We start from the raw sequence: 16,026 nt of genomic DNA, 5'->3' as shown, positions 1-16,026 counted from the left end.
TGCCCATTACATTCGGTTGAGGTATGCTTTGTCTGTGAGGAGGACCACCCCACAAACCAATGTCCAACCTTACCTGGGCTTAAAGCCATGTATCAAGGGACAGAAGCGCCCACTGAACCCCTCTATTTCCTCAACCAAAGGAGGCCACATGGACCTAGACCTTACCCACAGGGGATGCAAGGGACACCCCAAACCTATTACAGCCCCAACCAATCTGCTCCTATGCCTTCCTGGGGACCCCCTGTTCATCCTTCCTGGTCTATACCTCCTCCATGGTCTTACCCACCTCAGTACCATACTCAGCCCACTACTCCTCCGTTTCACTCACATGCCCAGCCACAGCCTCAGTGGAATGCACCTCAACCGGGGTGGAGGCCCCAGTACAATACTCCTCCCGCCATTTTGCCTCCACCACCGGCTCAACCACAACCATTACCTCCTGCTCCTCCAAGGCAGCCCCAAATGCCTGCTCAACCGAACCCGAACCCCAACAACAGACAGGCCCAACATGTATATACTGGGGAAACATCATGCCCTACCTATGCTGTGGAGATCCAGGAGATCAATCTGCGATCTGGAAAGACTCTTCCGGATCGCCAACCTCCTCCCCCAGAGGACGAGGAAGATAAACATGAAAGTGAACCAAAGGCCATTCCACCCTTTCCTGAGAGACTAACAGCCACCACACAACCCAACCCAGAGGAGGATGAGCTTCTGGGAGAGCTCAAACAGTTGTGTGTGAAAATACCACTCCTCCAAGCCATCAAAGATGTACCAATATACAACAAACTGGTTAAGGAAAAGTTTTTCAGACACCCAGGCAGACGAAAAAGAGATGCTTCAACCATCAATGTCATAGGACAACTGTCTAATATTATGTTGGGACAAGTCATCTGCCCAAAGTATTTGGATCCTGGGAGTCCTGTAGTGGATGTCCACATCAATGGCACCATCATACCTCACACATTGATTGATTTGGGGGCTGCCATTAATGTGATGACTAGGGATACCATGCTCAAACTCAACCTTCAGGGTTCCTTGAGAAAGACCTCGACAGTCCTACAACTAGCAGATCGCTCCACCGTGACTCCCGAAGGGATTGTAGAGGATGTCTTGGTCTCTGTTGACTCTTGGGAGTACCCTGCAGATTTCTTGGTTCTGCAACCAAAGGCAAAGCTTACCGGATACCCTCTTATTTTGGGAAGGCCTTGGTTAGCTACTGCAGATGCTTACATAAGCTGCCGTGCATGAAACATGACCATCAAAAATGGTCCTATGTACAAGCAGCTAGTCCTGTACCCTCCTGCCCAACCCTTATTAGAGCATGACTTACCACTTTGGTTGGAGGAAGGAGAAGAGGATGAGGTGTACTCAGCACCTTTGTGCACGCTAGACACCACTAGGGGAGGCCTCCCAACCGAAGATGATTTGATTGAGACCTTGATCCAGACTCCACCTCCCAGTGCATTGTCCTTAGAAGAATTGGTGGAGGATGCCCAAGCCAGCACCTTAGTGGACCTTTGTGTGACCGATCCTATCACTTCCAGAGTAAAAAATGTGGCATTCGGCCCTGAGAGAATGTTAAAGATCAGCTCCTCCCTCTCTCCTTCCCAGGAAAAGGAGCTGTGTAGGTTGTTGGCCAGTCATCTAGATGCTTTTGCTTGGAGCTATAAGGAGATGAAAGGAGTCCATCCTTCGGTCTGTACCCATCACATCTACATCAAAGAGGATTGTAAACCGGTTAGGCAACCCCAAAGGAGAATGAATCCAGCCCTTAAGGATATCGTCAAGGAGGAATTACAGAAACTGTTGGATGCCGGGTTCATTTACCCCATCTCGGATAGCGAATGGGTGTCCCCTTTGGTGTTGGTTCCCAAGAAAAATGGGAAGTGGAGAATCTGTGTGGACTACCGAGAACTTAACAAAGCTATCAAGAAAGACCATTTTCCTCTACCTTTCATAGATCAAGTGTTGGATGGACTGGCAGGAAAGAAGTTTTTCTCTTTCCTGGATGGGTTTAGCGGGTATAATCAGATCCAAATCAGCCCGGAAGACCAAGGTAAGACCACATTCACTTGTCCTTGGGGTACCTTTTCTTACCGAGTTCTTCCCTTTGGACTATGCAATGCTCCTGCCACCTTCCAGAGAGCCGTATTGAGCATCTTTTCTGAGCTGGTCCATGATTCGGTGGAAATCTATATGGATGACTTCACTCCTTATGGGTCCAACTTCCAGGAAGCATTGTCCAATCTGGGAAAAGTCCTAACCAAGTGCATTGAGATGAACCTGTCCCTTAGTCCTGAAAAGTGTGAATTCTTGATGACTGAAGGGACCGTGCTAGGCCATACCATTTCTTGCCAAGGGTTACAGGTGGATCCTAACAAAATTGCTCTCATCAAGAAGGTTCCATCTCCTCAGAAGGTAAGAGATGTTCGAAGTTTCTTAGGATTAGCAGGGTATTATAGGAGATTCATTAAAGACTTCAGCAAGCTAGCCTCGCCATTGTTCGGCCTCTTGGCAAAAGATGTTGAGTTTCAATGTACTGACGATTGTCAGAAGGCTCTGAATGAATTAAAGGAAAAGTTGGTGTCTGCCCCAATCTTGAGAGGTCCAAACTGGGCCCTACCTTTCCACATCCACACTGATGCCTCGAACAAAGCCATAGGGGCAGCCTTAGGACAAGTTGAACAAAAACTTCCATATGCCATCTACTTTGTCAGCAAAAATTTATCCAAGGCAGAACTGAATTACACTGTAACTGAGAAAGAATTTTTGGCCGTGGTCCATGCACTGAACAAGTTCCAACATTATATCACTGGCTATCAAACATTTGTACATACTGATCATGCTGCAATTAGATATTTAATGAATAAACCAGATGTGAATGCTCGTATTATTAGATGGTTACTTTTGTTGCAACAATTTGATTTGACTATCGTTGACAAACCAGGTAAAGAAAATGTTGTTGCTGAATTTTTGTCTAGATTGGATTTATCTGCAGATGAGGATGGAACAGTGGATGACCAGATGCCCGATGAACATCTGTTTGCTATTTCGGTACTCTCTCCATGGTTTGCTGATATAGAAAACTACCTTGTTTCAGCACAGTTCCCTCCGCACCTATCCTCAAGAGAGAAGAGCAGAATCGTCAGAAAAAGTGCCTCATTCACTTGGATCAGGGGAAACCTGTTCAAGCTTGGCCCTGATCAGATCTTAAGGTGTTGTGTAAGGGAAGAGGAAGGCTTTGATATCCTCCTAACCTGTCATGATGGCCCTTGTGGAGGACATTTTGCAGCAAAGAGGACTACCTTCAAAATCCTACAGGCAGGCTACTATTGGCCCACGCTTCATCAAGATGTCAGAAGGTATATCAGCCAGTGTGACCGATGCCAAAGGATGGGGAAACCGACTCCAAGGGATGAAATGCCTCTCCAACCTCAAGTGACTCTTGAGCCATTTGAGAAGTGGGGTATGGATTTTGTGGGTCCAATCAATCCTCCCTCGAGGCAAAGGTCTTACATCATTGTGTGCACAGACTACCTGACCAAGTGGGCAGAAACCAAGGCAATCAAAGCAGCGACAGAAGAAAAGGTGGCCGAGTTATTAAGAGAAAACATCTTCTACAAATTTGGCTACCCAAGAGAGGTAGTCACCGATCAAGGAAGCCAGTTCACCTCCAACTTAATTGACGACCTGCTAGCTCATCACAAAATCAAGCATAGGACTTCCACCCCCTATCATCCTCAAGAAAATGGGCAGGTGGAAGTCACCAATAGAGCATTGGAAGGGATCTTGACTAAGGTGGTGAGCAGCAGTAGAAAAGATTGGGCAGATCGCCTGGTTGAGGCCACATGGGCTTACAACACCACTTGGAAGACCACAACCGGCTTCACACATTATGAGCTGGTCTATGGGAAGAGAGCTCTGCTGTCAATTGAATTCGATTACAACACTTTGAGGATGGCAGCTCAGCTGGACTTGGATTTCAGCCATGCCCAACAAGAAAGGTTATTGCAGCTGAATGGATTGGATGAGCACAGAATGCAGGCCCTTCTTCACTCAGAAGTGGTTCAACTTTAGAGGAAGGTGTGGCATGACCAACACCTATATGACAAGCAATTTCAGCCGGGAGATTGGGCATTGTTGTATGATTCCAGGCATAAATATTTCAAGGGGAAGCTGAGAACCAGATGGCTGGGACCATATGCAGTGGAAAAATGTAATGACAATGGATTTGTTCTTATTCGGACCATTGATGAGGAGGCCATCCCTATGCTTGTCAATGGGCATCGACTAAAGATCTACAGGAAACCTCTCTCAAGACAAGAATTCATCAAAACTGTGGAAAAATCAGTGCTGGTCATAGATCAAGGTTCTATACCTTGAAAAAAAAGAAAAAAAAAGAAGAAAAAATAAATAAATAAAGATCCTTGGGTGAAAACCTTTCTGAGGCTCCCAAGGCAGATGGTAGGGGTGAAAACCTCATTGAGGCGTCCCTACTATCTTTCTGAAAATGGTTGAAAAAATACCCTTGAGTGAAAACCTCTTTGAGGCGCTCAAGGCAGATGGTAAGGGTGAAAACCTCGTGGAGGCGCCCCTACTGTCTTTCAAAAAAAGAAAAAAAAAAAAAAAAAAAAAACAGGGACAACAAGTTCACAATGTGGCAATGCATGCAGGTTGCAGGTATTCTATGAAGGAAAAGAGGTCCCTCAACTCAAAGAAAAGGGTCCTTATTATGCTACCAGGTGACCTCACCAGCACCCCCTCCGAAAACACTCATCTTCTCCAAGGTCTGGGCACGATTTGATCACAATTTAGTCTTCTACAGGAAGCTACAGACTTTCTACAGGAAGTTCTGTATTTCTACAGGAAACTTCCTGTAGAAGTTTTGGACAGCCCAGAACTAATTGTGTGGGGAGATCTAACGACCGAGGTCCGGCATGGAGGCATGCAAGCTACTATTTTCTCCATCACACACTGCTGTCGCCTCCTTCTACCACCCCAGTTGCCATGCAATGAAAAAACCATACACAGTCAAAACAGAACATTGAATTATCAGAGGGAGCGCTTCTCAAATAAATGAAAAAGATGCAGAGATACCATGCAATGCTTATCAAAGCCATCCGAGGGCCCTGCGATCGTGACTGTGATGCCACCGTCTCCGCTGTCTCAGCATGCACCCGAGGAAGAAAAACTGCTACAGGACATCCTACAGGAATCCCGTAGCAGTTCATCTAGCCAGGGTGTACACCATCAAAGTGCCTGCAACACATATAGCGGGCACATGCACCACCCACAGCCGAGTCATAAGCTTCGTCATGAGTAGCCTGCGAAGAGGAACCACCGTGCCTGTGCATGAAGCAGCAACGAGCAAACCTAATCACCATCGTCCTGAAACCTGAAAATCATGTCGCGGCCACACAGGTAAGTGCCTCGCCCTTTCTTTCGTCAAATTACATGAATCATACTATGAAATGTTTGCAAGTGTGGGAATGAATGGGTTGAGCAGTCGAATGGCCATTCAACTGGCCACGACGATCAGTCAGATGGTCTAGTCGGATTTGGAAAGTGGCGGTCGTGGCAAGCAAAACGGGGAATAGACACGTGAGAAGTGTCCAGTCGGGGAGAAGCGGCGTTTTAACAGAAATGACGGCGGCAGATCTGCGGAGAATGATGCGGCAGTCAGGGAAACTTGCAGTGGAATGAGTAGGTGACGTCGTCCAACGGTCCGGCAGGGACAGCTCACCCCCGCGCCACGAATTCCGCCGGGATTCAAATCTATCGGCTAGATCGCCACCACACGCATTTATCATCAGCCATTTTTAAGTCGAGTGAGCGTTCGAATTTCTCTGAAGCTCATTACTCCAAGTCTTCGGCTTGTTCGAACATCTGGTAGCGGCACAGAAGGCACAGAACCATTGCCATGCTCTCCAGAACCCGTGCGCTGCTTCTACAGGAAAGCTACGCTACAGGAAGCTCACTGCCACGAGGAAAATTGGTCTCTTCACGTCAAAGGTGGCGAATTGGAAAAGGTAAGCCTGAACCTGTTCCTCCCATGCAATTGGTTTCGAGGGTGGCGGAGTCGACGTTCTCAAAAACGTAAAACTACAGTCTGATCATAAAAATTGCAAGCGTTGTCTTCCTTTTGCATGAATTGTCGTCGAAGTATATGTGGGGTTTTCTACAGGATGTGATTTGTAATTAAGCCCTGTTAAGGCTCATCTGTAGATAGTCTTCGCGAATTGTGTGCGTGGCAGAGGCGTAGTTCTACGCTCTGTCCCAAAAGGCTAGTTTTTGATACGCACCCGCCACCTCCAGCTAACATAGCAGGTTTTCACCATGCCGGGTGGATTCATCAGAAAGGAACCGACCGACTCAAAGAAACTAAGGGAGAACCCTGAGGTGGTAGAACTGTTCACTCGTGCGCGATGGATGTCGTTCTGCGACAAACTTCAAGGATATGATGATGAGGTGGCAGAGGAGTTCTTGCGAGCTCTGAAGCCAAAATCAAAAACGCTGGCCACCGTCAATTTCAGGGGTTTGAGTCTCAGACTCACCCCACAGTTCATCAGCCGAGTCACTGAGCTCCCAATGGGGGTACCGTGGGACAAGGAGGAGAGGAAATTAGGCCAGAAGGCTAAAAAGGAGTTCTTTCCACCAGAGGAGCAATTCTCAGAGGATAAGAACGGGTTCGCAGAGCTAGCTTACTGCCACTTTGGAGCGAGGTCAGCCTCCAAATTATGAAATACATCACATGCGAAGGACGGTTCAACATTGTATATGGGTACCATTTCCGACTACTCACAGAATTAAGGCATCAGATGGACCTACCTTCAGAAAGCAAACTAAGTATTCCCTACTTCCTCCTACAGTCTATGACTGAATGTGCCACCAAATTACGAGAGGGCACACCAGACCAGGTAGCTCATCATGGGCTCATTAAGCTCCTCGTGGAGGATGCACTCCACACATACAAAGTCCCTCTCTCGTGGGAAGCCTTCCGAAATCTGACTAAGGATGGCGATATAAAAATGTTGACCGAAGAGCTTGGTTCCTCCAGCAGCGAGGAGAAGGAGTCAGTACCCACAGAGAAGAAGGGAAAAGGCCAAGAACCCACGGCCAAAGCACCGAAGAAAGAGAAAAAGGGGAAACAAGAGAAAAAGGTTGCCAAAGAGAAGGATGACAAATCCATATTGACACCCAGAGAGAAAAGATTACAAAGTAGGGTGGACAGGACTGAGCCAGTCCACGTCAATAAAGGCACCTCGACAAAAGCTTCAGCAAAGTCAAAAAGCACAACACCCTCAGCCAAACAAGCTAAAACAGTGCCACCTGTTTCTACAGGAAAACCAGAACCGACTTCTATAGGAAGCCAGAAATCATCTGATACAGGGCCTTCTACAGGAAGCCCTGAGAAAGGAAAACCAAAGGAAAAGAGAGCCGAAATTCTTGCAAGGGAGGCAGCCGCCGTGCTGGCCGCCCTTAGTACACCTCCTAAGCCGAAAGAAAAACGAAAGAGGGAGATCCCTCTGTATTTTAAAGCCCGGAGAAGTGTGAGAATCAAAACAGGGAGGCCACAGCCTCCATCCAGCAGCCCAATTACTATAGAGGATGCCCCTACTTCGCCCAGGGAGAGGTCCCCCTCAAAAATATCAGTCACTTATGAGCGGGGGAGCCCGAAGACAACCACGTGGAAAGAAAGAATGGACAGGTTGGCTTCACAAGGCCGGCTACAGGATGCTGAGGCCGCTCTACAGGAAACCTTAGCCCGGCTTAAGGAGACAGAGAGAATGGAGGGAGAGGCACCCTCATCACCACCTAGGGAAGACGAAGTAGAGCCACCAAGAGAAGAAGAGAAAGAGCATATTCCGGAGCCTAGTCCTCAGCCAAGTCTGAGCTCATATTATAACTTCTTAGAAGCTGGAAAAATTATACCACAGAAATTCACTGTGCCACTCTTCTTCGCGTTGGAGGAAGAAAGAGTGAGAATGCACACGTGGATGAAAATAGCTAAATCAAAAGGCGTGGCAGATATAGGCCCCTTGGAGGAACAACTCAAGGAGGCACGAAAGGATTTAGCTATGGCCAAACACGTGGCAAACTGCCAGCGGGTGTTCCTACAGGAAGAAAACGAGAAACTTAGACTGCAGCTCCAGGAGATGAAGAAGGAAAAGGGCACATCCTCAGGGGACACTACAACAGAACATCAAGGCAGAGAAGGACTGCAAGTCGGTCTTGGGGAGCCAACCTCGCATCTACAAGAAGGGGAACTGCAAGCACAAATCGAGATACAAGCCCTCAAACAGCAGTTGCAGCAAAAAGAGGCACAATTTGCTTGCATGGCCAGTTGGGCCATGGATGCTATACAATGCAGACAACCGGCCAAATCCTATGGCCTGTACCTACGAGACCAGTGGCTGCAATTTCAAATCAATGCATTAGCACAGAGGGGTATCTCCCAACTCCAAGACCCGCAGCAGTTCACAGCATTATGTAATAGCAGCTCATCAGAGGATAAGGCCAAACTCTCAGAGTTCTATCTCCATAATTTGGCCCTTCCTAACGTGACTACATGGGATCCCAACACAATTGTAGGGGATATGCAATTGATGGCATTTGCCTCATGGTTGAACCATGAAGAGAAGAGGGCAGCAGAAGTCAAGGAGGTCATGGACCGAGAATTACATGAGCCACTACTGATCAGAGCAGAGCCAGGGGATCCCACTGCGTTGATATCAGCCCACCAACACTTAGCCACCAACCCTCAAACTTTATTGAAATACATGGATCAGCAGGCACAGGCCATAGCACATTTCGAGGATATGGAGCGACTATTAGGGGACAACTGTGTTCATGCTTGCACCCGCCGATGGAACTCTTTGTCCCACAGCCTTAAAATCAGAGAATACCATACTCCAACTCGAATGAGGGAAGCTCTAGCACGGGTGCCCCTCTACAAAAAGTCCATACAGAACCTTCAAGCTAGCTGGATTGGCCTCAAGTTAAGCCCACCTCTGCTGTTAGGATTGATGGAAGGCAGCACAGAAAAAGAAGAGAAAAAGCAGTGGGAGGAGGTGGAAAGGAAGGCTGGGTTCCATGCCAGTGAGGAAGAGACCACTTCAGAAGCCTGGGATGTGAGGGTGGCAGTGAAAGCAATGAAGGACGAGGAGCTGGATTAGTTGCTCAAGGATGAGCAATCATTTTAGCTGGGGGGTGATGATGAGCCCCAAATTTGGTAACATTTTGGGCTCATTTGGCATAACTACCCTTGTTCAACCCTTCATTTTTCATAACTTATGCATCATTTTTTAGTATATTTATGTCATTTGTATGAATAAGGGCAGTCACTATTCCTAGGTGGCTAACATGTGCTTATTTCAGATTTTTTGACATTTAATGGAGCAAAACCACGCAGATGAGGGCTAGGAGACAGCCAAGATGGGGTTGAGGATTCGTAGGAGGATTGTCCACAACATTAAATGGCCTTCCTCGAGATTTTCACCCCCAACTCCGAGCTCTGACAATGACCACAGCCGAATCTAGCAGGCAGCCAAACGGATTTTGAGGAAGCAGCAGTTCACTCTTAGTTTGGTCAGCCAAGCCCCACTGATTTAGGAGGCCAGCTTGGGGCCTCGAGATGTATAAATGATAGGGCTTTAGCCTTCAGAAAGGACTTTTGAAACCTTGTTGCACATTCTGGACTACGAGCTGCTAGCTCTATTTTGCTCTTTTGTAGCCATTATTGGCATGTTATTAGACTTATGATTATTATCTTTTAATGGAAAGCAGGCAGATTTGAGTTCAGTTCTGAGTTCTTAAAGGAGCCATAGCTCTCGGGGTTGGGCCCAACCTGAGAGCCTAAGGCCTCCTTCCTTTGTATTGTTATCTTTCTTTCAGCATTATGTTTTTTTCCCTTTACATGCAATTGAAACGCAGTTTGCTGAGTTAGATTCCTTGGTATGGTTAAGTAGGTCATTTTCATAAGACAAAATTGCTCCAGCTGTTTAGAGTAGAGTGAAGAGATTGGAGTTGATAAAAGTTCTAAAAAAGGGGTTGCCTGCACACTCATTTTCACCTCTTTCTAGGGGCTGGAATTGCAGACAGTGCTGCCCACCCAAAAACATTGGTTTATGTGTCCATGCAATCTTTGATGCAATATTTTTGGTTGTAGAAGTGTCCATGCATTCAGATCTCTTGGAGTGTTTCTTTGTTTCAGTACCATGCATTCTTCTCCTTAGAAATAACGTTGCTGTTCCTTAATTTTATTAAACAGTTAGAATAGGTTAATAATATTTCGGTTATGTGCAGGACGTGGATGATTTGTTTCATTTACACTGTGCAGCGCTACTCCCTCACTCTCTTGTCTTTCTAAGTCGTGCCCAGGCCAACTACTCGTCCCCCAATTAGACCCATTGTCTCTCAACTATTCTATTACCCTCGTTATTCTACCTTTTTCGGCCTTCCATTCCCTCTGCCCTCTTTAAGACAACCTAGCTTAGCACACCCCCTCTCCATCTCATCTCTCTGTCGCTGAGTCATTACAAACTCCCCTCCTACCTCCCTATCCATCCATGCAGCCTCTTCCACTCACCCATCACCCAAAAATCTGATTGTAGAACATCCTGTAGGAATTACTGAACTTCCTGTAGAAATTCTGAACATCGTGTAGAACCCCTGCAGACTTCCTGTAGAAGCTCATAAACACGGTTGCTTGGCATCTAAACTTTGTGAAACTCTCTGAAAGGATGTTAGGGACTCCCTAGACCCTCTCTAAGCCTTCCTGACCTCTTCCAAGCATTTCCCCCCTTGATCTACCCCTGCACAGTAAAGATCCAGTTAGAAGCACATGCATAATAATTCCAACAACTTGAACAAAAACACAAAAATATGTTCTCTTCGGATCAAAGTAGTCTAGACACATGCATCTCACCTTCCTAGAAGTAATGGCATCTCTTTCAGTAGTTTGCATCCCCATCTCTGCATCAGTAAGACTAGCTAGTAGAATTAGGGTTTGCTATGGTTTGCGTTTCTTGTTGGCTTTCAGTTCCTTTTTTGCAAATAGATTAGCTTTCACCCATCAGTTCAAAAGCTTCTTCTAAGAGCTCATAGAAGTTGGCTTGAGCCCCTAGCGGACTTGTGCCAGCTGACCAAGTGACAACTGCGACAAGAGCTAGTACTTGTGCATATAGCACCGTCGCTTCCAAGTTTGTTACGAACTACCGGGTTTATAAAAATTAAAGAAGGAAGCTCCAGGAGTTGTAGCATTATTGCTACAATACTGGAGCCCACCAAAAGTCACTCAAATGCCATGCATGGGGAGGCTCCACCTAGTGGTGTTGTCTATGTGGATGCTAGCCTTTCACATTCGCTAAAACCTACAGAACCTAGCCTTCTTGCTACAAAAAATTAGCACATGAGCGAGCTCTGCCTGAGCACAGTCAACGGGTATTAGATCCTTCTAGGACAAACGAATTACTACAAGAGATACAAATTATCCACAGAAGTTTCTAATCGAAGTGAACTAATTCAGTGACAATATCCCTGGTTGTGGACCTCATCAGGAAAGTAACTGAATTTATCATAATTGATGGAGTCATAGCCCCACCTTGTTTTAGCCCTATTTCATCTCATATTTAGCATTGTATTTATTCTTATTAATAATTTTATATACATTGTGTACAAACAGCTCTGGAATCTGCCCTGTTTGAAGCTGTCTCTTCACCCATTTCACTATATCTTCCTCCTGGGTGAACATGACCGACCTCCTACCAGTAAGAAGTTCCAACAATACAATTCCGAAGCTGTAGACATCAGATTCTTCTGTCATCTGCCCTGTTAAATTTATTTCGGGAGAAACATACCCAGAGAGCTAGCAGGGGTGGGTGCAGATGAAGAGGGATTTGCTGGAATGGCTGCCAGTCTATCCAGGCCAAAATCTGAGAGATGGGCTTCAAAATCTGCGCCGAATTGCACATTGTTTGGCTTCACATCGCCATGGTTAATGGTCAGGTGCGCTTTGGTGTGAAGAAATGCCAGGCCTCGAGCTATTCCCAGAGCAATGAGATGCCTCATGGGCCAATTGAGAACATCTGAACATGGCCATCTTGATGAGAGGCTTCTTGCAAAAGAGTTTCCAGGTTTCCATTGGGCATGTAATCGTATACCAGTAGCCTCACGTCCCGGTTCACATAATATCCTCTTAGGACTGTTAGATTCCTGTGCTTCACTTTTCCCAAAGCCTCTGCTTCTCGTCTGAAGACACTCTCCTCGATTGGTCCATCTGCTAATCTCCTGATTGATAGCACTGTTCCATCCTGCAAACATGCCTTGAACACGATTACATAGCTGGTTCTGCTTAGTACATGTTCTTCATCAAAATGCCCTTTGGCTTCCAGAGCATTGGCGTAAGAAATTGGGTTGTAGAACATGATCAGTTTCTTCTCTCAGTCGCCGTCTCTTGCGCTCCATTTTCACAAGACAAATCACCAGGCAGGCTGTGGCGTTGACAAGAAATAGTGCCCCGCATGCCACAGCTATGGCGATTAACAGTATAGCCCGCTTTCCATGCCGATGATGGCGATGCTCATAATGACGATGTTGTCAAGTGGTGTTGAGAGGCATGCCATAGAGCAGAGGATTGAAAGCAAACAAAGACACATTGAAGCGTGCTGTGAGGGTTGCAGGAATTTCACCTCTTAGATGATTGCGAGAGAGATTCAAGATTTGGAGAGAATGGATTTTGCTCAGAGCTGCTGGAATTTTGTTAGAGAGATTGTTTTTAGACAGGTCCAGTTCCTCCAAATTTGTTTCTAAATCTCGTAGCTCACTCGGAATGCTGCCACTGAGAGAATTTATCTCCAGAAAAATCTTTCTCAGATTCTTAAGTCGTCCCACTGACTTGGGGATTGTGCCTGTAAGATTGTTCCCATATAGAGCCACAGATTCCAAAACCCAGGTCCCGGGTCTTTAGAACACCACTATTTCCATTCAAGAATATATTGCTGCAATTCATATCTCTATGAATTATGCTAGGGTTATGATTATGAAGATAATGCAATCCTTCCAATATTTGACGCGCCCAATTCTTCACCGCCTTCATGAAGACATGCCTCTGCTTCTGGCGGTACTGCCTCAGGGTCCTAGAGGTGCAGAATTCATCTTGCTAAAGCACAGAGATTGTCTCGAATAAGAGCACTAGATCTCCCTGAGACTTATGTTGAGCAAACTTTGCTTCATCAACACCATGTTGATGTCCTTCTTGGAGTTTCTTAAGAGCTCTTAAAACTGGTAGATTCCCCATAGTAAAATGAAGATACAAGGGCAATTTCTTCGCAAATTGCAGGCGTCTTGTTCAGCTCTTGCAGGGCAACTCTCGCTGGGAAACCTAGTGAGAAATGGAATGGGTCCAAACTCTGCCGTTATGGATTTGCCTCTGCGCGTGCGCGTGAGGGAGGAAGGGAGTCATACCGTTTTTGCGGTAACTGTCTCAACTGGGAGAAAGGGAGTTACATAGTTTTTGCTGTAACTGTATCAACTATTAAGTATTAATCTGACAGTCAACAAAACTCCAATCGTCTAACATTTCATCGGAGGGTACAAATCAGTACACGGGGGCAGTTTGGGAAATTTATTTCAAAGGGAATGCCTTACGGCGTAATTAATGGAGGAAAAGTTGCAAGGGTTGTTTACAAAGTGTTTGACAAAATTCCTTGTGTGCAATTGCAATTTTTTTTTAGAGAAATGGGCAATTGATACCTAGGGAGAAAAAGCTCCAAGATTAAATCTTCAAGTGAGTTGTTTTAGGTCTATAATTGGCTAGATTATGGTTGAAGAATTCCTTTGGAAGTGAAATTAGGAAAAATCCCCAATTTTTCAGTGAAGCCATATAAAAATTTACATGGTAGGGGCCAAAATTAATAACATACATGGGGTGAATTGGTAAAATTAAAGAAATTGTAGGTAGACATGATGAAATTGGGAAACTGGATTATTTTGGGAAGAAATTGAGCAAAAAAACCCAGATTATTGGCACTATTGAGAGCTTGAATGGCTCAGAATTGGTGGAATTTTGACCATAGAGGTGAAATTGGCTAGATGCAAGGTAAATTAGGGTTAAAGGAAGCTTAATTGAATGCTTCCATGGTGACCTACATGAAAACATGGAAAATTAGGCATTTTTTTAAAATTTAGTGGAAATTCATGTGGGATGATGTGGAGGCCATGTGGACACCATGTGTCATATGACATGGTAGTGCCACAATGGTAAGTGGAAGGGGATTAATGGCCATGTGGCAGGCCATGCTGACAAAGTTGGGGGCCTATGGCATGTGGTGGCGGGCCATAATGACAAAGTTGGGGGCTTATGGCATGTGGTAGCATGACACAAATGGAAAAGTTAGGGGCTTATTGAATTTGGTGGCAGACCCAAGTGTTGGTGTTCGAGGCCACATAAGACAAGTGGTTTTGGAGGGGGAAAAGGTGGTATTGAAACTTTTCAAAAGTGGGTTTGAGAAGTTCCCAAATGGTTTGACCCCAATTATGAGTAGACATGTTGATGTGGGGTGGTAAGTGGTATAAAGGGGATTAAATTAGTTAATTTCCCTCATACTTCAATTCCCTATATGAATACCCCCCACTAATCACTAGATCTTGACCATTGCATCTTGTGGGTGTGCAAGTTGTACACCAAGGGATAAAGGGCATGGGATGGGACCCACCAATCACCAAAACTAATGATGGGTGCCAAGTTGACTAACACCAAAGGACATGGGACCCTCCTATCCATCCACAACTGGTTAGGTTCCATGTGGATGTAAGGCCCAAGCGGGTCCAATGTAAAAGAAAAAGAAAAGAATGCGAGGAAGAAAGGGAAAGGAAAAGAAAATGATAGATAATGAAAAAGAAAGAGAAGAGAGATAAAAGAGATAAGGAGGAAGTATGGTAGGTGATGATGAGGCAATTCAAATGGATAAGGGGGTGACATGACACCACCCCATGTTAGTAAGTGGACCCATATGCCATGTCCCATTCCATGTTAGCAACCAAGTTAGCATTTTTCCTATAATTTTCTCATATCCTAAACTTTTGGGTTGTTTTGAGCCACTAAATGACATTCTCTAGGAAAGCTCATGACTTGGGTGTATCTTTGACACACCCAAGGCATGTCGTTAAATGATATCCCTTAGTGAGAACTTTCCAATGTGCTATTTAAAATACAAAACAAAGATGTTACGCAAAAGTTACACTTGCAACAATTTAGAAAGAGGAAAAAATACCATCTCACATACAAGAGGCATAACTTCCTACATAAAGGTCAAAATGGAACACAAAATTCGTTAATGGAAAGATATTAGATAGAAGAATTCAACCATGGAATGAGAAATAGAACATGAGCATCCATAATTTTAGGTAGTTAGTATAAATATGCCTATAACATTAAAGAGAATTAGAGTTATGCAAACTTCAAAATACCATATCTCTCTACTTAGGGCTTAAAATTAGGCATGTGGGTAACCATTGGAAAATTCCTTGAGATTAGAATTCATCCATATACATAGAATTTTGGTTTGGGCAGGATATGTTTTAAAATCGGTGCCACTAGTAGTGTTAAAGAGTCCAAAAATGTGTCATTTTCCAGAATGGCTAAAGTATTTTTCTAACAATTTTTTTTCCTATTCAATTTATAGAATGACACGAAAAAGAAGTGAGGGGCATGAATTTTGGCATGGGTAATGAAGAGACAAATTCCAATGGGCATAAGATAAAAGTAGAGCCTATTGAGCTTACAAAGAATATGAAGAGTCCAAGAATGGAGATGTTGAGATACAAGGTAGACAATGAGAGGATGGCCCAAGAGGAGGAATATCACATCAATGATTAGTTGTTATAGGTTTTGATCCAATTGCAAAAAAAGCTTGGAATAGGATGAAGTTCAAGTCATGGAAAAGAAGGAAAATCTCATGTAGAAAGGGAGAGTTATAGAGTAGCAATACACTCAAGGAGCGTTAACAAAACTCATAGATCACT

General features: G+C 45.0%; 1 pseudogene; it reads right to left on the bottom strand.

The window, feature by feature from the left end:
- LOC149261213 (nucleobase-ascorbate transporter 6-like) overlaps positions 1-11,827 on the bottom strand; it is a 52,816-nt pseudogene extending 40,989 nt beyond the window's left edge.
- Between the last annotated feature and the right edge of the window lie 4,199 nt (positions 11,828-16,026).

This window comes from Pinus tabuliformis, chromosome 6 (genome assembly GCF_031772625.1).
Source record: "Pinus tabuliformis cultivar Carrire ecotype Pingquan chromosome 6, CPIR1, whole genome shotgun sequence".
Lineage (NCBI taxonomy): Eukaryota > Viridiplantae > Streptophyta > Pinopsida > Pinales > Pinaceae > Pinus > Pinus tabuliformis.
This window is presented reverse-complemented; position numbering and strand designations above follow the sequence as displayed.